Below are 27,991 nucleotides of genomic sequence, written 5' to 3' on the forward strand. Positions count from 1 at the left end.
TTTGAAATATGGCATTTTGCTCAAAACAATTCAATGTATGATTTGAGATTAATTTGATTCGGATATCTTTATTACTTTTAAAAAAATGATGTTTAAAGTTAAAATTTGGTTTTCGGGAAAAATTTCAGGTGAGTTTATTTGCCTGTAATTTTTTTTCTAATTACCATGAGAAATATTTCCAATCATAGAACGACATACAGCGAGGAAATACTCGAAAATTACGCTTATTTAGTTCTAAAGATTTGTAAGTTGAAATACAACCTTCTATTTTTCCCATTGAAGTAACTCAGAGTCCTAGTTTGAAGAAAAAACCGCTAGGGGTAGATGGTGCTCCCGAATCGGAGAAAAGGCTTCTTTCCCGCTCAGAAAGGGAATTTCGAGACTGTGGGGGTCAAGCTGCACGGAGCTAGTTGGGCTCTTTTGAAAAGGGGCATTGCCAAACAGATTATCGTGTCAATCTCGGCGTCGCTAGGAGTTGAGACCCGCTTCCTGTTTTCAATACCCAACTTCTTATCATGGACCAAGTAAGGGTATTCTAGAATGTTCTTATTATATTTATTATATTATTATTTATTTATCTAGAATTATAATTATTATATTGTTTATTTATCTAGAATTATATTTATTATATTGTTTATTTATCGAGAATTATATTTATTATATTATATATTTATCTAGAATTATATTTATTATATTATATATTTATCTAGAATTATATTTATTATATTATATATTTATCTAGAATTATATTTATTATATTATATATTTATCTAGAATTATATTTATTATATTATATATTTATCTAGAATTATATTTATTATATTATATATTTATCTAGAATTATATTTATTATATTATATTATATATTTATCTAGAATTATATTTATTATATTATATTATATTATATATTTATCTAGAATTATATTTATTATATTATATTATATTATATTATATATTTATTATATTATATTATATATTTATCTAGAATTATATTTATTATATTATATTATATATTTATCTAGAATTATATTTATTATATTATATTATATATTTATCTAGAATTATATTTATTATATTATATTATATATTTATCTAGAATTATATTTATTATATTATATTATATATTTATCTAGAATTATATTTATTATATTATATTATATATTTATCATACTATCATAAGCCTATCATAAGTTCCCCATAAGCAAAGGTCTAGGCCTTTTGCGCTACGAACACACACCCGTTATCAAGTGGTAGGCATTATAAACTGGCACCTCCTAATGATATATATCTGGTTGATATGGGGCTACAAACAAGGTACCAATAGTATAAGTATAGAATTCGTAATACCAGGTGTAAATAATTGAAACTAGAATATTGTTCCACACTTTCACAATAGAAATAAAATCGCATTAAAATTAAAGAAATATTTTACATATTACTTTTTATTATTTTGGTTTTTGAAGTTTGTTATTTATCAGAACCAAATAATTGATTTAATGCGTGATTTGTTTAGAAGCAGATTAAATATCGAATTTGGTTCTATTTACTCGGAACTGTCATGACAGTTAAATTTCGACTTCCATATCTTTGAGAATAAAAGTTTTACTATATGGGGAACTTTAGTTAAATCTGCACGCGCAACGTTCATTTTAATTTTGCGCCCCCCCCCCCTACCCGTTCTACACTTCTCAAACAAAGGAGAGAAACATGGGAATCCCAAAAGAGAAAGTGAGATTCCTAGTATATAAACTAATTTATATACATTATTATTGCATAGTCTGAAGTACAGTATTTTAGTCGCGTTTAGATAAACTACAGTAAGAGAAAAACGAAAGTTACCAAACTATTGAAACTAAAATTATCAACCTAGTAAAGATATGAGAGCTGAAATTTAATTCCTTCCTCTCATAATTGTACGAAATATGTATTTCATAATAATATTCGATTTTGATTTCTCGTAAAGAAAATAAGTCATTTTACCCGCTTTAAAACAAAGCACGGACTTTATCAATTGTTCGGCTCTGATAAATAATGAACTTCAAAACAAAAACAAAATAATGTTCTGAGGGACACACAATAGATGAAAACTATTCACGAGTTCTGAACCGTTAAGAGAACGGCTTAGGACTAAGCTGTGACGTCACGCAAAAGTTCTGGATAGTTCAGAACTTTTGGACGAATAGTTGTGATTCGTACGATTTGACGTACGCAGCCCGATGTGCAGACGAATTTTAGAGATTTCAACCTTGAGTTCCGGCCAGTACTTGCTCTTGAGCAGGTACCATTTAGAACGGTTCCGAACGGTTCAACAAGAGGTTCTTTTCTGCGAATAGTTTGCATTTGGGTAGTTCTAGAATTTTTTTTTGCCGAATAGTGCGCATGGGGACTGGTTGAACGGTTCAGAACTCACGAATAGTTTTCAGCTATTATTTGTTTCATTTAATTTTGCAGTAAGAGCCGCCTCTGTAAGAGAGGTCAGCCGATTTCTTCTCGATATTTCTTCGAAGGGTTGGAAAATGTTCCTTGTTTGAACTGTTTACACCCGCACCTGGGTTTACGAATTCTATACTAATAACCGCTATATATCCGTGTGAAATGATCCCCCTTCTACACCTATTTGTTGCTTGTACGTAGTTTTTTTTATAGTGACCAGTAATGTTTGTGACTGTCCAGGGCCCCGTTTCTCTCCATCATACCACTCCTTTCTTTACACTAAATAAGAGCCATTGTAACCATGGCACCATAGACAGTATATATCCCAGTCTATGATGGCACCGTGGCGAGCATTCCGGCTCATTGGGGATCCCCTATTTTAAACCAGAACGCCATCTAGTGGCAGAATATAATAATGTGTACCCACTTTTTTCCTCAGGAGCCTGCGCGGGGATTCACCGAGGCATGCTACCATGGGTTGGCCGATCTTTATGAAATTTTACACACTTCTTTGTATGTTACAAACAACGTGTGCTGGATTTGGAGGCAAAAATATTAAAAAATTAATTTTTAAGCTAAAATAGTGAATGTGCTCCAAATTGAGCGAAAGCGGCAAATATAAATTAAATAAGTAGGATGAACTAGCAATAAAAAAGCATTTTCATTATTTTTCTAAATACACCTATTAAGATTTCAATCAAAATTCTTATCAAGTATACTAAATAAAAAGACAGCTCTGTAGTAAAAATACGATGTTGGTCATTTCTACTCATATCAATAAAATAACTAAAATACCCTTCATTTATATTCAGAGTGTCCTATATAATGTATATTAGTTTTACTGATATCGGCCGATTTCCGAGTAAAGCCAGAGTTCCTACACAGTACTGATGAGTCCCAAAAGGGTGAAACCGGTCTACTGTTGGAATCTCTGGCTGAAATTTTGACTTTTGATAAAATACCCTTTTTAATATATAACTATTTTTTGGCGAAAAATTGCAATTTCTTTTTTTATGCCATTTAAATCAACCAGAAACAAAACGTTTATCGTATGACAGATTTGTATGTGGGGATTCTAAAACACTCAAAAAATAATTTTTAAATTTTGGACTACATTATGTTATGGACCCTAGTATCGGACCCCGCAAAATATTCAAATATTCATAACAAAACCCGTAAAATAATAAGTCAATTTTTAATTGCACCATCGTATTTCTGTGAGTATAGAGGCGTAGACGATTTGCGGAAATGATAAAATTTGGGGGGTTTACTTCAAAATCCACTCAAAAATGCATTTTTTAATTTTTGCCTCCAAATCCAGCAAACGTTTGTTTTTACACACAATCCTAAGGATTTGTGTGATTGTAGACCATTGGACCGAAATCCCATTCGTCCGAATGTACCATTCAACCGAAAACCGCGTTTTGCGCGGTTTTCATTCAATATACCGTTAGTGATACATATTTATATATCGTAGGTTACGTGACGATAGTATATCTAATTTGGACTAAACTATGTCTTAAATATTTATTATTTCGTACCGACGTGTATTTTTAGACCTTTTTCCCTTGAAATTTGATATTTTCCGGGTTTAATTTTGGAAAATAACCTTGATAAGACCCGACGTAAAATAGTTGCCTATCATACCTAACCCAACCCAACCCAACCCAACCCAACCTGAACTAACCTAAACTAACCTAACCCAACCCAACCCAACCTAACCTAACCTAACCTAACCTAACCTAACCTAACCCAACCTGAACTAACCTAACCTAAGCTAACCCAACCTGAACTAACCTACCCGAAGTGAAAACGAACCAGATTTAAATTTCCCATTCAACTGAATCCCGCCATGTTGGGCTATAAACGAAAATACTTTTCGGTTCATTGGGATTCGGTCAAACGGGATTCGGTCTAATAGTATACAACCATTTGTGTGAGTCTCACGTACAGTGTAGCCGATGCCGATGCCGCCATGTCGCGCATATCTCTTCAACGGTTAGGGCTAGAAGAGTCAATGATATCTCGTTCGAGTGTACATATCTCGCCATTGATAGCCTTTCATAAATTTTTTAAATCGAAGCCCTAGATATTTTCTTAAAAATTAAGTCCGGTAACTTAAAAAAAAAAATTATTGGATAGGTTAGGATTCAGCGGAACTATCCCTTTTGTTATATCAGTAAATATTAATCTTAAGTAATGATTTCGGGGTAATTTAAGGGACCCCAATGTTCGTGGTTTTATATATCCAGCTGAAAGTCGACATAACATTTCTTAATTTAAGTCCGATTTTCATGAAAGTTATATTTTTGAATAGCTGTGGTTTCCATATAACCTAGAATTGCAATTACGTTGCTTACTTTTAATTCTAAGTAGGGTTTTTTGGACAGCGTATACGTACCCCCTCAACTTCCAACATTGGAAATACGCGTGGTTATAGAGACTTTACGCGAATTCCTCTCTGGCATTTTCCAAGGCCGTTCTAATATGACCTGAAGTAACAAATGACTGTGACACTTATCGGAGAAATACGCTATGCTTACAACGTATGACCTGAAGTAACAAATAAGTGTGACACTTATTGGAGGCCGTTCTAATATGACCCAAAGTAACACAGAAGTGTGAGTAGTTGGTGTTAATGGCAGTTGTAGTTCCGAGTAGTTGGTGTTAATGGCAGTGAATAGTTGGTGTTAATGGCAGTTGTAGTTATGAGTAGTTGGTTTTTTGTGCAGTTGGTCTTATGGAAAGTTTGGGCTATGGATGTCACCCGTTATTTTATCTTTTTTATTTTCAAGTACAAAATCGCGTTTCCTTTAGCCTTGCGCTGTCAATCAACGATTTGTAAGTTTTTATTTATTTGCTCGTTAAACGGATTGTTAAACTTCAATCAGTTTGTATAGAGTAGTATCACCTCTTAGCTTTGGCCATGGCCGCCATTTTAGGCGCGTTTTTTTTCTCTATAGGAAAAAGCATGGGTGACGTTGCGTGATGTAGCACTGACACTACTCTATAGACGCATTCACATATTGCCTACAGGGAAATATGCAAAAAGGGGCGAAATCCACCCGAGGTACCTTCCTATTTTATAATGTTTGAGGTAGATGGCGACACTATAAAGTTTATGAAAAATAAACTTTTTTGAAAAGTTATTAATTAATTACTAAATTATAGTACTTTAAATTCTTATTAAAAATATATAATTTTTGTAATTTAAATTTACAATTAATTTTAACCGAAGTTAACATTCCGCCATAGATGGCACTATAATACGATTTTAAACTATCCAATCAGGGAAGATAATTTTGTATTTTAAATATCGACAAAACCGTTCTCCACTAAAAACTGAAAACTTTCAACCAATCGTTGAAAATCAAAATTATGACGTCATGCTGCCATCAGAGCGCCATCTACTAACAAATAACGCCATCACCACGTTACCTCGGATGAATATTACCCCTTTAAAGTCGTCTTTGCCCCTTAAATATTTTAAATCGATCTATTCAACCCTAACATGTGGCAACAATACATATAGCAATCTCACACAATTTTAAGGCAAACAACAACTATGATTGCCCATAAGAATATACCAAGTTATATTACAAGATAATGGTATTAAATGGCAGCTACATAATATAATATATAGATATACAAGATGAGAAAAGGCAAAAGATATATATAAAAAGTTACAGTATACACAATAGTTAAATAATATATAAATATATAAATATATATATTTTATATTTAAAAATGCCTTTAAAAATTGGCGGTAAATTAAAATTTTGTTGGAATATTTGGTCAAAGTTATATTTATGAGAACACAAAATTTCAATTATCGCCTAAGATCTGAACTAAAATAATATTAAAAGCTACAGATTTTACTGTTTTCCGGTAAAATTTAAAATTTTTATTGTTGAAGTAAGGAAAATAGCGTTTGATATTCGCGACCGAAAACTATCGCTACGCCCCCTTTGGTTCGCCACTGAAACCTAGATTGGTAACGGCCATTAGTTTTTCCTCATCGTTATTTGTAAATTTGACATAATAAATAATGATACTTGCATCTCAATATAATTTTTGCATCGTTTACTTTCGATAATATTATTTAGAAAAAAGTTTTATGATTTTTAATTTATGTGTAGCAGACGCTAGATCATAGGCACTACCTCAGAGAAGCTAGGCGCCGTTACGCCACCTAGAATCGTTTCTGTCGCTAATAGTACGCCGTTGAAATTAACGTAAGCTCCAAATTTAACGACGTGTAGGGCCACACCGGCGTTTGAAAAAATCCGACTAATCAGATTCTGAAAACCAGCCCGAGAAACTGCTTAAATTCAAACGCCATTGTGTCCCTTTAAGTCTGACAACGATGAGGGTCAACTCAATATTTATTTTTTTTATTTTACAAAAAAATCCCATTTTTCTGCTTTTAAAAAGATAAAAATAGTAAATGGTAGACATGCAATTTTATCCGCTTAAAAACCTTTTGCGATATTAAATTTTATCCGTTATTAAAGAACAAATGACCTAAAGCGAGGTAAGTGATCATTATTGGGTGACAACATCTTCAATGTGTAGCGCGACATAATCGCTCTCCTGAAACGGCTTACAACAGTCAATGTCAATACCGATATTATTTTTGACCAAACTCAGAGATGAAGTTGATAAATATCGCAGTCGCGACGCTAATTGTAAGTTGCGCAATTCAAATTGCGTATCCGTGGTCTCTGTTCAAATCGGAGGAAGGTAACTCTCAAGACTACCAGTCTTCAAGGACGAAAACGGAGAATTCAAGGTTATTTATACCGAACATGTCGCCGGACATGGCCATCGGAATACCGGTGTGGCTCGCGCTTCCACTGAGTCAGTTCTTCTTGATTCTCGCGGTGCTGGCTCTCAAAATAACACTCTTTTCGAGGAAGATCAAGCTGTGGAAAGATTACACGGCCTTCAGGTACGAAAGGAAAGTCATGAAGGAGGAGATACTGGAGTCGCTCATGAAGGATGAGGATCGCGTGAAAGATTATGTCCCCAACGGAATGTCCTACCCAGCGCCGCTTTATCCCAGCGTGGCTGTAGTCGGCTACCCATCTATGCAGACCATTATTCCCAAAAGAAAGAGAAAAAAGAAACACCAAAAGCTTTTAAGAAGGACGGATATTATCTCTAGACCTGGAAAACGAATTCCTTCTGTACTGCCAGAGAAAAACACCAACGAATCTTTGACAATAACAATGTTGCAACCCTTGACCAATTCTTCGATGGCATTATCATCAGGTGGTCGGAATAGGACGTTAGGCATCGAAATGGCTATGCAGGTTGTAAATTGGAACCAGTATGGCTTTTGTAGATGGTTACCTATTTGTGGGAATGTTTAAATATCGTTTAAAAATTTTATTTAATATTTATTGTAAACGTTTTATCTAATAGCCGATATACTTGATAAATAAAGTAATTTTTTTTTAATCTTTGACTTAATATATCGATAATATTTGTGAAGGGAGAAGATCCTTACTTGGGAAACGCCATTAGAGGCCGGAATTTTAAATACGTGACGTTTTGATAGATGGCGCCAATAGTCTGAAACGTAAAAAATTTAATTGACTTTAAAACCACCGAAAATACTAAATTCTTCCTGGTTTTTTTTATGCCAAATGTTTCCTGAGTTGCACTTTTGTTTGATAGTTTTTTCGTAATATAATTAAAATTTGTTTTATTTCGAAAAAAGTTTAAATTGGCGCCATCTAGGATAAATAAAAGCATTAAAATGGAACCTCTAGGGGCTTCACTCTAAAGTTGGTTTCCCCGTAAGCATTTTGTTTACGACCTCCAATAATCAGAACACAGATGTCTTTTAAAAGAATTTTATTTACAGAAAAGACATTGGTTTTTCATACATACGATAGAAAACTTTTATTCAGATACATATCATAATCAAACTTTTCGCGAGGACGAAAAAAATAAATACGCTTTAATCCTCTTTAGTTACTGATATTTTTTACTCGCCGATCACAGCTCCCATATTAATTTTATCTTACAAACGAATATATCAATTATATAATTCTCTATTTTCAAACGTTTTTTTACCGTTTGAAAATTAACTGTTGTCTACCGATAAATTTAAACATACGAATCCTTGGCTGGAGATTATTCGTAGAGATGGGCAAAAAATCATTTGTTGAATAACGAATAAAATGAATATTTTTTAGTGGTTGTTTATAAATAACGTTGCAAATAATTTAATCGAATAAAAGTATTTGAAATAAATATACTAAAATATTTTTTAAAACAGTTAGTTTATAAATAAAAAGTTCAAAATATCTGTTTTATCTAGAGATGTGAGCCGTTAAATTTACCTCGGTATATTTACCGGTAATGGTAAAATTACGGTAAATTTACCGAGTGGTTTTACCGGTAAATTTACCAATTACTTTCATAAAGCAAAAAACACCCAAAAATATTTTGTTAAATTTCAAATAAAAGAAGAAACAATTACATTTTACATTGGACCAGAAAACCAAATCCTTTTCCTGTTAAAGACACTGTGATTTTACGTTCCGTAAATTTAAATGTATTTCTAAGGGGATATCTAGGAGGTTTCTCTAAGTTTAATGTAACCTAAGGCTATGGTAAAATTAAAATATTATTTTAATAATTATTGTGACATCAAACCATTATTTTGATTAAATAAAAAAGTTAATGGTAAATTTACCGGTAATTTTACCAGTAATTTTACCGGTTAATTTACCGTTTTTATTTTTACAGGTAAGTTCACATCACTAGTTTTATCTAATCATTTCAAAAAAAATATTTTGAAAATAAAATAGGACTTAAATATTTGGTCATCAACAAATAGATCGTCGAAAATAACTTTATTTGAGAGGGCTAGACACAAGTAAAATCGCTGAAAGTATTGCCATATTTTTAAGCTAAAGACAGTGACGTAAGACCAACATTCAAACATGAAGGCCGCGTTACTTTATAGAGAGACTTTTTGATAATCTTGCCTAAGACCTCTACTGGCAGATTTCGAAAGTTTGACAGAAGAGTATTTTCTCAGTGACGGTAATGGTTTCTCATAGCGTTACGGTTTCTTAGTGTAAATTTAAAAACGAGTTTAAGGTAATTGAATATTCGCGACAGAAACTGTTCTAGGTGGCGCTGCGGCACCGATGTTCCCTCGCCATTTCTCGTGTTTGTAGCGTCTGCTATAATCGAAATTGCGTAAATCTGGGAGTCGATTCTGTTCCGTGTTGTATTATAATAGCAAAACAAATAATTCCAAAGGGATAAAATATATTTTATTTAAGACTTTGATTGTCAAAAGAGGGCGTATCCATAGTTTTCGGTTCAAATAATAGCTCTACGGTTTCGAAAAATTTGGAAAATAAAATATTATCATTTGGGGGCATGTAAACTATCCATTTTCACTCAAACCACGGAAAAAATACTAAGTTTTATAGGCCTCGGCCGTTTTTTGCGCCTTTCGTCGTCGCCGTCGGACGTCGGTCGACTTTCCGCGTAACGACGCAAACTTAGTCAATTTTCTAGAGATTTTGAGTGAAAATTAGTAGTTTACGTCTCCCCAAATGATACATGTAATATCTTTTTTTTCCAAATATTTTAGGAAGAGTATGGCTGTTAAATTGAATTTATTAACTATACTAGCCATTTGTACCCGCATAATGGAAATTGTCTCTTTGGCTGAAATGAGTGTAGGCACTTCGTATGTTCATGTTAAACAGTAATACAGTAAGCATCGGAAATTAAAATACGTCAGTTGTTTCCTTTCTGCCTATTTCACAACTAACTTGACAATTATCTGCCTATTTCACAACTAACTTGACAATTATCTGCCTATTTCACCACTAACTTGACAATTATCTGCCTATTTCACAACTAACTTGACAATTATCTGCCTATTTCACAACTAACTTGACAATTATCTGCCTATTTCACAACTAACTTGACAATTATCTGCCTATTTCACAACTAACTTGACAATTATCTGCCTATTTCACAACTAACTTGACAGTTATCTGCCTATTTCACAACTAACTTGACAATTATCTGCCTATTTCACAACTAACTTGACAATTATCTGCCTATTTCACAACTAACTTGACAACTTAACAACTAACTTTACCTGCCTAAACTTTAATAATTAAATCCCTTAATAAATAAATACCTTTGTCCAAAGATACCGTTGTAAATACCGATGTTTTACTGAACGAAAATCCAAAACCTTTGTAAATCCATAACCTTTGTAGAAACGTCTGTTGTTTCTAGGAAAGTGATTCGCAAGCGCTTCTCAATCTCCCAAAGGTGACACCTCTCCAAACACAACCAAGGGGCCACTTCCATTATTTACTTCTGCTTAAATTAATTTTTAAATTTAGATTAAAAAGCCTTAAAGGGAGTATAAAATGCCGCGCATATGGTGCATCAATGAATTTCACATTTCAACCACCAAGTTTAACCGAATCTAGGAATTATTGTCGCTAGTTGTGTTAAAAATACGTCGTAGCGATTGTTAGCAGACGAGTTTTTGATTTAGTTTATACTCCTTTAACGCTATGAAAAACCATTACCGTCACTAAGAAAATCCTCTTCTCTATAATTCTTCAAGTTCGCCACTTGAGCTCTCTATCTTAGGCAAGATTATCTTATCAATTGTTCAAATACCGAAAGTAAGCCCAGTTCACACTATTGATTTTATTGCGCCACTTAATTGTATGGAACTAATTGCGAGCGAGAAAATTGTATAGTGCGAATAGAAAAAGTGGGAACAATGGTTACAGTTCACATAATACAATTATACAATTTTCTTGTTTACAATTAGTTGGACACAATTAAGTGGCCCAATTAATTCAATAATGTGAACTGGGATTAATTCTAGTGTCAAAGACTTTTAAGGTTGACGACGACAATTTTATTTGAACAGAAAGAAAAAAAATCCCGCAAAAGTTTACTCGACTAATCATAAGTAACTTAATAACAATAAGTATGGCATTAAGTGAAATGGCGACTATTGAGATCCCAAACAAAAATACATTATTAACCAAGGATGAAAATATATAACCGAGTTCAGTTCAAGCTCAAGTCGAAGTTGATCGAGAGTGCCAGTGTCGAAAAAAGGTTCCGTTATGAAATTTGTATTAAATAATAGGAAGTGTGATACTTATTGTTGTTACGTTGCTTATGGACTAACCAAACAAAAAGAAGAAAACTGTTTATTCCTTATTTGCATTAAAGAAAATATTTGAATTATTTGAATTTTTTTATTCGGCAAAATAAACGTCTGAAAATATTTTGTTAAAAACTATTTATCAAATGAATGTACATTAAATATTCGTAAACCATTATTTATCAGATAATAGTCGGAAATATTTAAAAAAAAAGTATTTACTAAATAACGTCCCCACAAAATATTTGATTATTTGGCAAAGAAATATATCTAAAATATTTGGCTCTGTCAATCGACGAATAAATATGATCGAATATTTTGTTATTTAGTAATTTATTTAAATAAAATGTTATTCAAATAATGCCCATCTCTATTTATTCGTCGCTTTCTCGTTAAATTTTATTTTATTCAATCAAAAACCACAAAAAACGTAGTTTTAAAATTGAACAAGAAAAACGGTTGAATTGAAATAATAAAACCATAACGTCTAAGAAGATGGTGGTTGGGTTCAGGGTCCAACCAAGTTCGCTGGTAGCGTAATCCCACGGGAATGTATGGTGGTAATTGTGGAATCCTTCTCCTAAAGCACCCAAGGCCACGAATCTGTTTTGTCTCGCCGTTAAGTACTGGTCGTAGGGTTTATTTCCCCACATGTGGGCAGGGTTGGTCGATAATTATCGATGGATAATTATCAATGATAATTATCATGATAATTATCGATATTTATCCGATGAAAAAATCATGATAATTATCGAATTAAATTAAAATATCTGAAAACAGTTTTTAAAGTTAAATTTAATAATTTTGAAAGCAATATACAGCAGTATTAAGTATTTATGACATTTATGCTCGCATTTATGTAATGTTTACAACTATCCAAAATGAATTTTATCAAATTTTAAACTTTAAAATTTGAAATTTTTTTGAAACTTGAAAAGGCAATGTTGTTAATTCATCGGAATCATCGTTAAATTCCAAATATTCATAATTATCAAAAAAATCAGATATTTATCCAAATAATCCGATAATTATCCAAATAATCGGATTATTATCAAATGATCGGATAATTATCAAAAAATCCGATAATTATCGTATAAATCGGATTTTTTGATTTTTTCCGAAAAAATCCGATTTTTTGCCAACCCTGCATGTGGGCGGCGCTGTTGACCAGCCACGTCATATTGAGCGTGAGGACGAAGGAACTATTCCAGAAAGGTTCTACAAACGCGTAGTACGGGCCCTTCAAGGGTCGCAGTGTGCAATAACTGGTGGGTGGTGGCTTTACCGGGGAGTAGGGGTCTGGCTCTCTTGTAACCCATAAGGGTGGTGGAGCACTGGGAGATGTTAGCTCTGGTCAAATGGTCCTATCTCCACCTCCGACTTCGGTCAGGTATGGGCTGGAAACTGAGTTTCGGCTCAGGCTAACGGAGAGGGTCCGGGCAAACTGGCCGCCTCGGTGGATTTGGTGTCCTGCTGTGGGACGGCAAGTCTCCGTATGAGGCGCTGTGGTCCTGTTTCCCGGCCTTGTGGGGCCCACCGGTATCTCCAGTGCCACCTGTGCCGGGTTACGCTGGGCCGCAGTGTGCCCGTCGTTCCCATTTAGGCGCCATTTCTAACGGGCTTTGGCTCCTTACCGACGTAGGTAGGGTGCCGGCTTCCGATGCTATATAGCATCCGCTCTTATTCCCACTGCTGTGTGCGAAGTGAGGGGTTCGTCGTCCCATTGTTGCACCTTCTGCTGGGTTGAGCGGCTTGCGTCGAAGGTGCGACCGTCAGCGGTAGGGTTATCTCGCTGCCTTGGCTGTTCTGTCAACTGACCGTTCTGTGGACGCTGGCGTAGGGCATTATGCTGAGGACCTCCGGTGGTGTGCACTCTGTTTGCGGTACACCGGGCTTTAAATCTGATACACAAACGCGGTTCTCAGTAACGGCAGGCGACGCACGCTCGGTGACACGTTCCAATTAACAAGTGACACCGAGCGTGCGCGCTCTCCGTTATTAAATAGAAGTGAGAAAGCCCCCTAGTGTTGGGTAGCGCCATCTGCAACATAGACTGAGTAAAAATCGTCCTCATTATATATAGCGAAGCCATTAGAGGTTCCATTTAAATGCTTTTATTTATACTAGATGGCACCCATTTTGAATTTATTATCGGGAATGGAATAATTCCTTTCCGGTTTATTAGAACTTGAGCTATTTCTGCCATTGTTAAAAAAATACCACTTTTATGCATATCATTGGTAAATAATGGTAAATAGTGGTAAATATGTTTAAATAATGGTAAATAATGGTAAATAGTGGTAAGTAGTTTTAAATAATGGTAAATAGTGTTAAATAGTTGTAAATAATAGTAAATAGTGGTAAATAATGGTAAATAGTGGTAAATAGTTGTAACTAGTTTTAAATAATAGTAAATAGTGGTAAATAATGGTAAATTGTGGTAAATAGTTTTAAATAATGGTAAATAGTGGTAAATGGTGGTAAATAGTTTTAAATAATGGTAAATAGTGGTAAATAATGGTTTATATAGTATGACAATATGTAAAATCAAGAAAAACATTTAATAAACGGAATTAATCAGCTTTATTTTCATGAATTCTATACAAGTCTGTTCTAAATCTTAAAGGTTTTTATCTTCTTAAAGGTAGGTTTATGTTTTAAATACTGTAAATAATTCATAGAAATATATTATTTACCACTTTTCCCATTTTATACCATAACGTTATTTACCATTATCTACCAGTGGTTAAATGCCACTTCAGAACCACGTTTTATGTATTATGTCATATACAAAAGTTAAATTTAGTGGTTTTTGGAAAATTTAAAATTTCAACGTTTCCGACTGTTGGCGCCATCTGGAAAGACTGTAGGTGTTCAAAAATCTAGTTTATTACATAAACTTTAAGACGTGAAATACACTAATATTTATGTCCGTTTTGTTTTAAAATCCACCAAGAACTTTTCAGAGCCACGTAGCGGCTAACGTGAGAAGTTCACAATCTGCTGGATATTGGTCTGCTAAGGCATTAAACGTCGCTAGCTGATTTAAGCCTAAGGTGGTGCATTAGGTATTAGCCTTGTTGATTATTATTAAGATATTAAGTTTTTGTATTGTAATAGAAAATCTTCTACTTGGCAAACGAAAAATCCGCCACCTTTTCGCGTTGGCAGCCCGTTGTTTACATGACGGGTTGAGAGAGATATAATTTGAATTTTTTTCCATAATAAAATTTTACACGCGGCATGACACATTTTATGATATTAAAAGATAATTGTCTAAAAGGGCCACACCGGCGTTTGAAAAAATTCGGTCCGCATTTACCACGTGGTAGCAGATACGACCAATCATATTCTGAAAACAACCCTGAGAAACTGGTTAAATTCAATCACAATTGTGCCCCTTAAAGTCTGACAACGATGATGGCCAACTCAATATTTTCGGTTTAAAAAAATTAAAAATAGTAAATGGTGGGCATGCAATTTTATCCGCTTAAAAATCAGTTCTTCCTGCTGGCTCTCAAAATAACTCCTTCAAAAAATATAAAGATACTGGAGTCGCTTATGAAGGATGAGGAACGCCAGAAAGGTTACGTCCCCAACGGACTGTCCTACCCAGCGCAGCTTTAGTCGGGTACCCATCTATGCAGACCTTTAACCAAAGAATATAAAGCTTTATATTCTTTGCTTTAACCCCAAAAGAAAGAGAAAGTGGAAACCCTGAAAGCTTTTAAGAAGGGCAGATATTATCTAGGCCTGAAAAACGAATTCCTTTTGTACTGCCACCAACGAATATTCGACAATAACAATGTTGCAAAATTTTGCAACCCTTGACCAATTCTTCGATAGTGTGACGCTTAATTTTTATTCAAAGTATTTAATTTTAAAATTAAATTATAATATTACTAGTTCTAAGGTATGGTCATATACGTAAACCATAATTTTCTGCAGAACGTTCGTTCTCACATCTATTAAAATTTAACTCACAAGGAGACATCCCGAGGTGTTTAGACCAAATTTTTTTCAAACTCGAGGGTTAAGTAGACCATACTTTGAAACTAATGGGAAAACTTTCAATGGCCATTCGTTTTGCCATGACAACCAAAAATGTTTTTCACAAGTCAAGTTTAAACTTCCTCTACGTAAAATAGCATGACACAATCACGGATTGTAAATCCTTACGATTTGACCGAAATTTTATTGATTTTACCCCTTTTTATCGATTTTACCCAATTTTATCAATTTATTTTATCCAATTTGTTTTCCAAAATTTTAATTGATTAATTTTTGTAAAATAATATTTTACGTAGAGAAGTATGCCTGTTTTCTCCTCATTTTCTTACGGTGAGTTAAGAGCGGCAGAGAACTTCAAAGTGGGGCATTAGCGCCTACTAGACCCTGGAAGTAGGCTGCAACAAGCGCAAAACCAAGCAGCAGGGACTTTAAATACTGTTTAAGTTAACCTTTTTCCGCTGGTTACCTCGATTTGTTTACAAAGTCCTTTTATACCTATCACACGAACCCAAAAATTAATGTTCGCATTTCCCTGCTGCTTGGTTTTGCGCTTGTTGCAGCCTACTTCGAGGGGCTAGTAGGTCACACTTTGAAGCTCTCTGGCTCTCTTTTAACTCATCGTACGAAAATGAGGGAAAAAACAGGCCTACTTCTCAACTCACTCCCTACAACTCCTTCAAATTTATTATTATTATTATTATCGCTATTATTTAGTGTGCATGCTAGTTGATTAGAAATTGTGCAAGCTAATCTTTTATTATTTAATTTTATATATGAGTAGCGTTTTGTATGTTTAAGTTTTTCGAAATATATTTTACTTGGACACCCGACACTTGCCATTTATTTAATTAGTAATCATACCCTAGAATGAAAGGTAATAAACCCCTCTTTGGTAACGAGGATCCTTCTTTATTTGCTGCCGCTAGAGAAACCTACCACACATTTTAAGCTTACATAAGTAAGTCGTAAACTGGGGGCTCAGCCGGGATTATTAAGTAAATGGTTTCCTCAAAACTAATAGGGCCTCGTGATAAAAATTATTTTTGTTTTTAAATATTGATATCTTTTTTAATTTCGTTTACCCAAGGATACTGTATAATTACTTAATACAGTATCCTTGGTTTACCTATGCATAGAAACTACCACAGGAATAGAAGGCCCTGCCTTTGTACGTGCTTTACTAAGATGACACGGGCAAAAGGTTATCCCTTCATTTCCGGTTATCTCTGGTCCAATCAAAAAAGCTTTGGAAATGACGGCTCAAGCGGAAATGAATGGAGAACCTTTTGCCCGTACCGAGCCCGTAACACTTTTCATCGACTCTTTCTATTCCTCTTGTAGTTTCTATGGTAAGGAAATTTTTAGGATAGGGCCATTCTGCCGCCGCCACCTCATGCGCCGCTAGCTTGGATAATAATAGATAAGCTATCGGTTTGCTGACAGATTGCATTGAAAACGTTAAGCGTGTAACCCGAGCGAGAGGGTCCGGAGATATCTTTCCGTATTTGGCGGGGGAACCCACTGGTATTCAACGTTGTGGGGGGGGGGGGCTTGGGCTTCGAGGACTCGGTTTTAGAACGGGGTAAGGGTCGGAGGGGGCTTCTCGTAGGGGCGAACTTTCGCTATTATCCGCGACGTTGTCTTTCTGTCTGACCGAACGAGATCCTTCGCGGCTATAGGGCCGTGTTCTACGTCTGTCTTTCGTTAGAAGCGAGAGGCCGTCAGAGGGAGAGCGCACGCGACATTTTGGAGGCGGGGATGTTAAGCGGAGAGGGTGGTTGAGTTCGTTTGGCGTGTCTGTCTTCCGGCTTTCATTCGCGCTTCGTGGGAGGCCGACGCGACTTTCATTTTCACTTTGCCCAGGTAATCTCATTTCCTGATAACTCTGTCTGTCTGTCTGTGTGTGTGTCTGTCTGACTGTGGAAATGCGTTCGCAGTATCGGGCCGAAGTGTAACAAGTTGGCAAGCCAAAATATGATAAAATACGCGAAAAAGTAGATTAGTCCATAATTGAAAGTGATAATATAGCAAAATCCTAAACAAATTTGAAGAAATTAAAAAACTTAATAATAACTCGGATCAAATAGATCTTCGAGTATTAAACTAAACTAAAAAAAAAAATTGCCAGAAATTCCAACGGTAGACCGGTTTCGTTCTATTTGGAACTCATCAGTACCGTGCGGGAAATCTGGCTGGCGACTGTCAAATCTAAAAGAGAAACTAAGCCTAAACATTAAAAATTTCAAAACGCGTTGCATATAGCAACAGAAAGCCGAAATATACCTCTCCTCGTTTTCAGTGAAACGTAACGTGCGTCGGTGGTTTTGTGGAAGAACGTCCGCCTGTCATACAGGAGGACTCGAGTTCTAATCCCGCCCGAGGCGATCACAAATTGATACTAAGACGAATACCGTGAACATTTGGTGGAAACCCTGCCATTTGGACGTTGAGACGTTTACCGTAACCCTCAGCACTGGGTTCGTCCCAAAATAAGTGCGTTCAGCGTTGAAGTTGGAGAGTAGAGACCCCGTACATACAAAACACAAACACAACCGTCTTACGCACAATAACGAAATTTCTGAGAAGACTGGTTTGTGCTAAGTCAAAACCGTCGCTACGGTGAGCGTTAACCAATAAGAACACCCCGACTTTATCCGTTGATGCTCACCGTAACGGTGGTTTTACCCTAGTGACCTTTTTTCAAAATTGAAGAAACTGCGAACGCGGTACTTACACTTTGCCCCCCCCCGTACTGGAAACGCGTTCGCGGCGACACACATACAATCACACCCACAGACACGGTGATTGTAATACCCCTCCTAGGTTACATAGTCCCCTCGGAGAGGTAAAAACCGCGTTCGCAGTTTTTGAAATTGTGGAAAAGGTGTTTTCCCAAAACCGTTCTTTTTAGTTCCACATCGAGATATATATATATCGAAGTGGGACTATTGCTATGGAAGTGTTGTGTGTTTGTTTGTGTGTTTGTTTGTTTGTTTGGTGTGGAAAGCAACGACACGGCAGATGGCGCTGCGAAAATAATTTGAAGTACTGGCGAAACCGGGATTCGAACTCATAGTCAAAAACTCCGAACAATGACGCCTTTACGCTCTCGGCCACTAGAAGCTTCCCAAATTCTGTTCGGAACTTCTACTGTATTCTCGTTAGTTTTAGCGGCGCGGGGGGACCTGGCTAGTTAAGTTGTCGAAATTCTCGTCCGTTTTTACGCCTTATTTTACGTATATTTTCCGAAATTTAAGGTCAAGTGAACCTCAAACTTCGCGTCGGGTGGTGGGTGGTGGGCGGTGGGTGGTGGGCACACTCGCTTAAGATGCCTCGCTCGAAAGTGAGTACTCGAATAAACGAGCTCGAAAATTTTAAATGTTCGGGTGGTGAGCAGTGGTAGGTGGGCACACTCGCTTAAGATGCCTCGCTCGAAAGTGAGTACTCGAATAAACGAGCTCGAAAATTTTAAATGTTCGGGTGGTGAGCAGTGGTAGGTGGGCACGCTCGCTTAAGATGCCTCGCTCGAAAGTGAGTACTCGAATAAACGAGCTCGAAAATTTTAAATGCCCATATGTACTTATAAATGCTCTAAAAGCCCCCCAATGAGATACTTATTTTCTTATTTAAATAAATCAACAAGAGACATTAAAAAACTTCATCACTCGTTACACCAAACAAAAGGTTCAAGACAAACTACGAGTTCAATCCACACTGACGAACTTCCTTTTGGGTAATAAAAGCAATAGAACCATAGAGAAACAATTATAAATTGAAGTCACTATCGGGAGAAGATATAATATTATTAAGAACACGCGTACGCTTAAAAAGTTAAAGCATTGAAGACTCTATTTCCCTTCACACACTTACGTACCGCCATTATTAATTATTGGACTCCCATACTCATCCAAAAACTAGGGGCATTCGGGCATATGTAGTTTTATATCTATGAAGGTAAATTTTTATTTCGATAATCTTTGCCGTATACCATTCGCAAAACTTAGGTATATTAACTTACAAGTTCACGTAAAGACTACCCGTTTATAGCTCTACCACAAATAGATCGAAATTTAAAATATAGCTTTTTGTCAAATTACCTTGCAAGTTAAGTCAATAAATGACCTCAACAGCTTATGAATTGGTTTGCCCACCCGTGTATCCTGAGGGTGGGCGGTTGCCTCTCTTTAACATAGGATGGTAAATAGTATATCTAACTATAGGAAATCACATGGGCTCAACAGTTTTTATATTAGTTTGCCCACCCGGGTCTCCTGATGGTGGGCGGCATCCACCCTTTCACTTAGGGTGGCAATTTATATATCCAACGATAAGAAATCACAAAGCCTCAAAAGCTTTGTATTAGTTTGCCTACCTGTGTCTACTAAGGGTGTATGGCTTTGCCCATTCGAATACACTGATGTGGAACTAATATTACGGCCTGGGCCGACTTGTTTCCATTGGGTATTGTGAGTTCGTGTAGTGTGGTGCGGTATGTTGCGGTTTGTCTATTGAATAACAACAAATCCGCGATATGAACCCGAGCCCTCCTGTTTGGCAGACGAGTGTTTTTCCAAAGAATCACCGACACATATTACGCTGTAACGATATTTAGAAAAACAGCTTGGTCGAAAGTCCGTTTTCCTTTACGCTTTTATAAACGTATTAACGTCAATTTATTCTATAATATTTATAAATTAAAATTTAAATTAATTAGTTATTTGAAAATAAAATACGGCTGTGGCCAAGAATCGATCACGGGTCATATTTTAAACAGGTGGATTTTTTACCGCTGAACCATTGACTTTCATGTCGCTATGTTTAAAATAAAAAATATCACCGGAAAACTCAATATTTTGGCTTGCCAACTTGTATTCCTTTAGTTTGATTATTTAAGTGCATGGTATGTTTTTATGTTACGTATTTCATTGTAATAGTGGTATTTCCCTAATCATAGCGCTCTTACCCAAATAGTGCGGGTTTTTTTTACTTTGAGAAATTAAGTTTTATGACGTCTCTATTATCAAGTAGCTCTCTTCTTTCGGCACCGTTGCCTCAGAAAAACGTTGGGAAAAATTTTCTATTTTTCCCAGTATTTATGTAATTTGGCTGCTTGGAGGTTGACGCGATAATTTTGAGCTTAAAATATATTTCGGGAATTAACATTTATATCGTTCTTGGGAAAACGTTTTCCGAGTTCAAATAAAACCGGGGAACAGGATGAAGTAATATTGTCGCTCTTAGCGGCTTTGTTTGGTACGCGTTTTCTTTTCAGCGTTGGTCACTTTTTGTTTAGCTATAATATTTTACACTCTTTGACGCATACTTTTACAGGGCAAATTTGAGGGGTCATGCAAATCCCGTACACTCTAGAGAAAAATGATTTTAGTAATCTCGAAATCAACTTCATAATCCTGTAATCTAGGCGAAAGTTAGTTCCAAAATCTCCAAATCAGCCTTATAAACCAGAAATCAACACGAAAATCGCGCCCTGAAATCTCAAAATAATTTTCTGCTTTCTGAAATAACTTTGAGATTCAAAATCACGTACGTAAAATTTTCAAATGACGGATCCCTCGGGCAAATGTAAATCTTTAACATTTAAAAGGAATATAACCCCGAACGGAATTGGTCCTTTTTTGTCCAGCGCCGTTGGTTAATTAGTGTTGTAAGTCGGAACATTTCTGCTCAGAAAATTTTCCGGAAAATGACCAAGGCCTTTTTCCGGAAAATTTTCCGTATTTTTCCGAAAAAATAAAAAAAAATTAATTCCATGATTAGTCTATTACATTGTTTGCCAATTTAAATAAAGCGGCATTTTCACCTCATTTTTTCGAATCTAAAAGTAAAACTAAACCTCTAGACTAGCTTTAAACTGATTAACAATGTAACAATTTTAATGTTTTGTAGTATGTTTACTGTTATTAAACATTTTATATCGATATAAAGTTAAAAACCCTTAAAAAGTAATTTATTTTTCAATTTTTTATTTTTCCGATTTGCGGAAAAGTTTCCGCATTTTATTTTTCCGTAAAATTAACAACTCTATGGTTAATGATATCCCCCATAACAGCAAAGTATATATATGCTCTGAGTACACCAAATGGCTGATCCTAAATTTAGTTTAAGCAAGGGGTTTATACTGCCAGTTAATAAAAATAGACCAAGAGGTAAACGAAATTATATTATCGCCTTAGCGAACTTGTTTAATATGCATTGTCGATAGTCGCAGTCGTTATTATCCCCAACTTGCATTTTTTTTCCACTTTATGGGTGATTCTGACGGTGAGTCCTCTAGCTCGCTGTTCTGTAGCTAGTGCATCCCTAGTTTAGGGAAATTGAATAGTTATGCTAGTTGCGTAAAATCTTATCATGCCAACCGCCAAAACTCGGGGGCGCTTAATTTTTTGGGGGGCGCCAATGCCTTGATACTAAAAATCGTATTTTTTAACTCCCACTTCTGAAATTAGTAAATATACCGAAATTGGCTTTATTTTGCTATTTTTCGAGGGGCTAACCACTCTTAGAAAATCTGTACACCGGATTACGCTTAGATTAGCACTGCCAAAGGCAGGGACTTCAAAGATCACGCGTAATCCCATTAGTACAGTCAAAGGAACGGCTCTGATTACGCGGAGTGATCAGCCCCTCGCTATTTTTAGATAATGAATTTCGACTTGAAAACTTGGTTATATGATATTAGTTGGTAGTTGAGCATTCGTTTTTTTATTGGGTCGGTCGGGTTGTGGATGCTAAAGTCAGTGGCGTTATAAGAAGGCTGGGTCCCCGGGGCGGCAATGTTTTGTGACACCCCCCAGGACCGTGCAGAAGTTTGCAGGGGTCCTTCGTTTTGCACCCCCCCCTCGAGCCCAAAACATTCTTCAAGTTTAATCGTTCTGATTTGCACACACCCCCCCCTCGAGCTTCTCCGATGGCACCCCTGGCTACCCTAGTACCCGGGGCGGACCGCCCCCCTCGCGCCCCCCCCTACGCCGCCACTGGCTCAAGTATTCATTTGGAGGGTGAGGGGGGGCATCCTCTGCTCGAAGGTAATAATAGGAATCTAAAATTCATAATTAACAGTCATTATATGCCTAACGAAAATATAATCCCACTGGCGCTTGTGCTAACGGGAAAAACCATCTAAATATCGATAACGAAGAAGTTAACCATATCGCGGCGTTAGTGAACCAACTTCAAAGACTGAACACTAACTTTCCCAATAATCATGCCCCAGGAATGGCTACCTAAATAGACTCCCCTGGTATTTCCGCTGGCATTGATACGGGAACGCTAAAAGATTTTATCACGAAGACCAGGCGATTGGTCCCGACGATATTTTATTCGAAATTGGTCCCCATATATTTTAAAGGGAGTGGCCTTGGATTGGTGGGATGTTCGCGCGGCGTAGCTACGGGGAGTCCTACCGCTTCGGAAGGCACAATACTTTCTGCCCAAGCGGTGTCTGCTATAATCTTCTTTTGTAGGAGATAACTTTGCATGGAGGGCCGCAGAATGCGGGAAAATAGCGGCGCTTTTTCGCGTGGTGATAAAAGAGCCCAGTCAACAAGCAGTCAAATCTATGCTGGCGTGATTCAGCACTATAACAATAGGCATTTTTAAAAAAGATCAAGGAAGGGTGGGAATGAAGGGGGGTGGTCAAAAAAGTATTTTATCACGTGACAATTATACCCCCAAAAAGGGTAACGTTTTCGGAAACGTGTACAGAACTCCAGCTCCCCCTCAGTATGGTTGCTTGGAATGTGGAAGCCCCCAGCATTTTTAAAAGTGAATGCCCTCAGCTTAATAGAAGTTTGCGAAATAGGGCCTACCCGGTAACTCTTTTCACCCTATCCACCAGAGAAATGTCGTACTTACCAGTAAATAATCAAAATCGCCCCCCGTCAGGACACCAATCCATAGCGGAAATTAATAACGTTCAACAATTTATTGGTGGTGTTCCTTGTAACGCATTAATTAACCTTTCTTTAAAACCCCAACTAGAATATTTAGGAAGATATACATAGTTTTCACTAAAGGGGTAGGCACATTTATCCCGCATTTCATCCCCAATTCGCTTCCCCGTACAGTACTGCCGGGTACTTGTTGGTTGCAACCTAGTAGACGAATTTTCACTCTAGGCTGGTTTTCTGTTGGAAAGCTCGTTAAGCTTAATAGTTTTTAAGTTTTATTTTATTATTAATTAAACTATGAAGTCGTGTTCGGTTCTCAAGTGTAAAAATCGGTTGAGAAAAGCAGGGGCGTAAGAACCGGGAGGGGCAGGGGGGGGGCAATGCCCCTCCCTAGAATTTTGCTGGGAGGGGCAACTAATGTTATTGCCCCCTCCAACATTTTGGTCAGTTGAAATTTTCAAAAGGCTCAAATTATCGTTTTAAAAGCATAAACAGTTTATAGAACCTCAAGTGTGTTTATATTTCAGTCTTTTCCGGCCAATTTACATAGTAGTAAACAGTACACACGCATTCGGAGAAGCTACACTCCATTAAAAATTAAAAACCATTCTCCATACCCCTTTTCGTTTCTCTTTGCCCCCTCCAACTTCTAGAACGTTCCTACGCCCCTGGAGAAAAGGTTCGGGAGTATCATCTTATTCGTTTCCGGCAATTATTAGTGACTGATTTCTAACTCTTTTGGGCATATAGTTCATTCCTTCGCACATATACTTTTACTCTAAGGTTCGACTTTCACAATAAAGATTGAAGTGAGATTGGAATAGCTCGTAGCTTGCGTCGCGATAGACTCCATCGCCATCTCTTTTTCATAAAACCATTAAAAGCTACCTATGTGAGAAAATTCAGCTGGTGAGAGTGCGTTGAAGCATTTTAACCATTTCATCCTTCTTTCTTGAGATAAGGCTTCACAGGGGCGTAGGAACGTTCTAGAAGTTGGAGGGGGCAAAGAGAAATGAAAAGGGGTCTGGAGAATGGTTTTGAATTTTTAATGGAGTGTAGCTTCTTCGAATGCATGTGTACATTTTACTACTATGTAAATTGGCAAGAAAAGACTGAAATTTTAACACAGTTGAGGTTCTATAAGCTTTATATGCTTTTAAAATGTGAATTGGAGCCTTTTGAAGATTTCAACTAACCAAAAATTTGGAGGGGCAATAACATTAGATGTCCCTCCCAGCAAAATTCTGGGGAGGGGCACTACTAAAGGCTGTACTCGCTGTAATCGGTGTACATATTTTAAGGAAGTGGTTAACCCCTCGCCCCCGCCCCAAAAATATAAAGCAAGTTGGGAGATTTTTGGGAATGTAGTCCTATTATAGAAATATTATATCTAATTTTTCAAAAATGGCAGAGTCGACTTTTACATAAGGATAGGGTTAGCAGGTGGGCTTGGGAAGCTGACCAGGAACTGGCCTTCAATCAAAGAAATGGTCTATTCTCTTTCTCTATACCCCTCGGTCGTCAATTCCTTTTGTGTGAAAGCGCCAAAGACCATTAAAAGACGTTCATCTCATCACTTCGTTAAAAATGCCTTGGGGCCAAAGCATGGTCACCACGTGGGAACATGTGGCAACTACCTGGTTTCCTTACCGTATTTCAACTTTCATCTCTTCGGCTTCGCTTCTACAAGTATTCTACAGCCAATAACTCTACCCTGCTCCCAGGGGCGTAGGAACGTTCTAGAAGTTGGAGGGGGCAAAGATAAACGAAAAGGGCTCTGGAGAATGGTTTTGAATTTTTAATGGAGTGTAGCTTCTCCGAATGCATGTGTACTTGTTACTACTACGTAAATTGGCGGGAAAAGATTGAAATTTAAACACAGTTGAGGTTCTATAAACTGTATATGCTTTTAAAATGAAAATTTGAGTCTTTTGAAGATTTAAATTGACCAAAGGTTGGAGGGGGCAATAACATTAGTTGCCCCTCCCAGCAAAATTCTAGGGAGGGGCATTGCCCCCCCCTGCCGCTCCCGGTTCCTACGCCCCTGCCTGCTCCGCCTCTTCAAGTCTATCTTTCACCTTTGAATTGATCCAATCGCCAGCCATCGTTTGAAGTTCAACCTATTCCCAATTAAAAACAGTTTGAACAAAACTAGGCTGTTGCGCCAAAAATGGAGAGAGATCTCCGGTTGGAGAAAGAAAGAAGTAGTCTCTCTTATAATAGACAGATGGCGCCAACAGTCTGAATCGTCAAAATTTTATACGAACCACGGAAAATATTAATTTCTTCGTTGGGTTTTTTTCCGCCAAATATTTCGTGAGTTGAACTTTTGTTTTATATTTCTTACATAAAAATTTATTTTATTTCGTAAAAAGTTTAAATTGGCGCCATCTAGAAAACGTTTGTTTCCCTGTAAGCACCAATCATATTCTGGAAACAAGGTGGGGTGGCGGAGTGGTTCGCACTTTCGCATCGCAGCTAAAGGAGCCGGGTTCGATCCAAGCTTGTGGCACTGGGTGAAAACTCGGAACCACTCCTTCGGCGTTCAGTTTGCGAGTTATCTCCCCACTGATTTAAGGGGTTTACCCCGAGCTCTTCAGTTCCCCCTTTCATGAAAACTTGTTGAAGTTAAAGGTAATAGTGAGTGTAGGGAGCTGTTGGCTCGCGTGGCATAAAGAGCCAACGGAATTAATGGCATTAAAAGTCGCTTGAGGACTTAGGTCTCAGGTGGTGCCTTGGGTGTTAGCCTAGCTGATTATTAAACTAAACGTCTGACAACGATGATGGCCAACTCAATATTTAAATATAATAAAAATAATTTTTCGGCTTTAAAACAGATAAAAATAGTAAATGGTAGACATGCAATTTTATCCGCTTAAAAACCTTTTGCGATATTAAATTTTATCCGTTATTAAAGAACAAATGACCTAAAGCGAGGTAAGTGGACATTATTGGGTGACAACATCTTCAATGTGTAGCGCGACATAATCGCTCTCCTGAAACGGCTTACAACTGTCAATGTCAATACCGACATTATTTTTGACCAAACTCAGAGATGAAGTTGATAAATATCGCAGTCGCGACGCTAATTGTAAGTTGCGTAGTTCAAATTGCGTATCCGTGGTCTCTGTTGAAATCGGAGGAACGTAACTCTCAAGACTACCAGTCTTCAAGGACCCCCGATGTACTAAATATATTTTAAATATTCAATTTTAATTTGAAACAATGTCCAATCATTTTGTACATTAACTTAATAAACAAAGTGGGAAAGGAATTTTTCGAGTAACATGGTTTTGGAAATGTGGTAGCGAAATGTGAACACTTTAATTTAAATTAATTTTTAAACAATACGAATTTTTTGAGTTACCTGGTTTGGGAAATAAAGTAACGAAATGCAAATATGAAAAATTGAAAATAGTGCGTACACGGGTTTTGGGGTCCCTCACTTAAAATTAAAATTTCTTAATGCAACCGAAAACGTAATTCAGAAATGAACAGCACTATAATATTCAACCTAGTCGCTCTTAATTAAAAAAAATTATGTAGATTTTAAGGCGAAATTGACAAAAACCACTTAAATGGAAAAATGATTAACCGAGGGACTAGCCACTTTTTTAAATTCGGTACACCGATTACAGCGAGTAGTGCAAAGCCTGTAATCGATTACGTAATCACTTTAGTACAGTCAAAGCTACAGGATCGATCAGCGCCTCGTGATTAACATCGGGGGCTCAGATTTAAAAAACATTATATTGGGATAACGAGGTCGAACTAGATATTGTTGAAATTTATCACCCTAACTGAAAAAAAGGGTTATGTACGACACGGTGGCACCGACTACACTGTTCGTGAAACCAATACACACAAATCCCCTGGATTGTGTGTAAAAATGGAGAGTTCAAGGTTATTTATACCACTATACCGAACAGGTCGCCGGACATGGCCATAGGAATGCCGGTAGGGCTCTCAAAATAACACCCTTTCTTCGAGAAAGGAAAGTCATGAAGGAGGAGATCCTGCAATCGCTTATGAAGGATGAGGAACGCCCCAACGAAGTACACAGCACCGCCTTTACCAGCGTTGCTGTAGTCGGCCGTACCCCAAAAGAAAGAGAAAGTGGAAACCCTGAAAGCTTTTAAGAAGGGCAGATAAAATCTCTAGGCCTGAAAAACGAATTCCTTTTGTACTGAAAGAGAAAAACACCAATAAATCTTTGACAATAACAATGTTGCAACTCTTGAGCAATTCTTCGATGGCATTATCATTGGATGATTGGAATAAAACGTTAGGCATCGAAAGGGCTATGGACGTGGCAAATTTGAACCATTATGGCTTTTGTAGATGGTTACCTATTTGTGGGAATGTTTAAACATAGTTTAAATATTCTTAATTTTTTAATATTTATTGTAAACATTGTATCTAATAGGCAATATACTTGATAAATAAAGAATTT

General features: G+C 36.7%; 1 long non-coding RNA gene across 1 annotated transcript; it reads left to right on the plus strand.

Moving 5' to 3' along the window:
* The first annotated feature begins 509 nt into the window (after positions 1 to 509).
* LOC149926484 (uncharacterized) lies at positions 510 to 27,970 on the plus strand. Its single transcript, XR_016474092.1, has 2 exons — positions 510 to 524; positions 27,468 to 27,970. It is a non-coding gene; the product is annotated as an uncharacterized LOC149926484 (long non-coding RNA).
* Positions 27,971 to 27,991: the final 21 nt, after the last annotated feature.

Source organism: Leiobunum rupestre, chromosome 9 (assembly GCF_980474605.1).
Source record: "Leiobunum rupestre chromosome 9, qqLeiRupe1.1.hap1, whole genome shotgun sequence".
In the NCBI taxonomy this organism is placed as follows: Eukaryota; Metazoa; Arthropoda; class Arachnida; order Opiliones; family Sclerosomatidae; genus Leiobunum; species Leiobunum rupestre.